Source organism: Gekko japonicus, unplaced genomic scaffold (assembly GCF_001447785.1).
Source record: "Gekko japonicus isolate JY-2015 unplaced genomic scaffold, Gekko_japonicus_V1.1 scaffold14504, whole genome shotgun sequence".
NCBI classification, from domain to species: domain Eukaryota; kingdom Metazoa; phylum Chordata; class Lepidosauria; order Squamata; family Gekkonidae; genus Gekko; species Gekko japonicus.
In genome coordinates, this window is record NW_015187539.1 from 1 (window position 1) to 1,086 (window position 1,086).

The 1,086-nt window shown below is 46.0% G+C and overlaps 1 long non-coding RNA gene across 1 annotated transcript; it reads left to right on the forward strand.

Moving 5' to 3' along the window:
* Window positions 1-130: 130 nt before the first annotated feature.
* Window positions 131-846, forward strand: LOC107124972. Its single transcript, XR_001483003.1, has 3 exons — window positions 131-167; window positions 539-593; window positions 720-846. It is a non-coding gene; the product is annotated as an uncharacterized LOC107124972 (long non-coding RNA).
* The last annotated feature ends 240 nt before the right edge of the window (window positions 847-1,086 follow it).

Genomic DNA, 1,086 nt, shown 5'->3' on the forward strand with positions numbered 1-1,086 from the left:
TTAAATCAAAAGAGTTTTCGGCTAAACAAGAACAAGAGTAGGGTATCAAAACCAACTCTTCGTCTACAGTAAACAAAATATGCAAAATAGGCCCTACCCTTGGGTTTATCATGGATTAGATGCCATTTCAAACACATTCACTGAAGGAAGCAAGTGGCCACCAGAAGGTAAGGAGTTCCTGTGGTATTATAGCGGTGAGGAAGAAAGGACTTTGTCAGAGAAAGGCATCCACCCCTGCTTCAGACCCCCATGGCTCCCCCACCGGAATCTGTCTTAGTAGCATAGGGGATATTTGCTGATTAATGTGCCAGATGACTTGTGCCAGTAATCATCACACCTGTTATATTATCTCGTATTGCTTTGGTATATAGGGATTGATCAGCAGCAGGGGTTGTTTCGTAGAAAAAGAGCTAGGGGAACTCATTAGCATAACTCATTAGCATATGCCACACCCCCTGACATCAGGGGCCCGGCCTTTAGAAACTTCAGCCCTTTGTTTCCATGACTCGATTACTTTCCTGGGAAACTTTCTTTCTAGATGCTTCGTTTTGCCATCCTCGTGTTACTCTCTTGTGCCATCTCCACCAGTGCAGGTAAGACCCAGCAGCTGTTCAATATTCTGAACGATGTGGGTATCCTCGTTGCCTCATTGGGTAGTAGGAAGCGGCTGGGCCTTGGATCTTTAATTACTTTTTCTCCCCCTCTGCAACTTATTTTAGGGCAGCCTATGAAATGCTCTGCTTCCCATTCTGGCGAATATGGAGGGACTGGAGGATCTCGCTTCTCACAGTCCGTAAACCAATTGGATGGGCCCATAACTATCCTTCAGATCCGTGCAAGCCCAACACTAATTAACGGGTAAGTGTATGATGATCCAGAGCTGGGGATGGCAGTGGCGAATTATGTCTATGCAAAACATCTGATTTATGTGCGAGCAGAAGGGGAGAGAAAAGGGAAGAACTTCATCCAGCTTGGCTAATCCTCGGCCTGTGACAGAATCCGATCAGGCCCAGGAATCTAACAAATTCTGAGCTTAATTCACAAAACAGTTCGCAGTGCGTCTGAGCCTTTCTGGGATAACCCCGT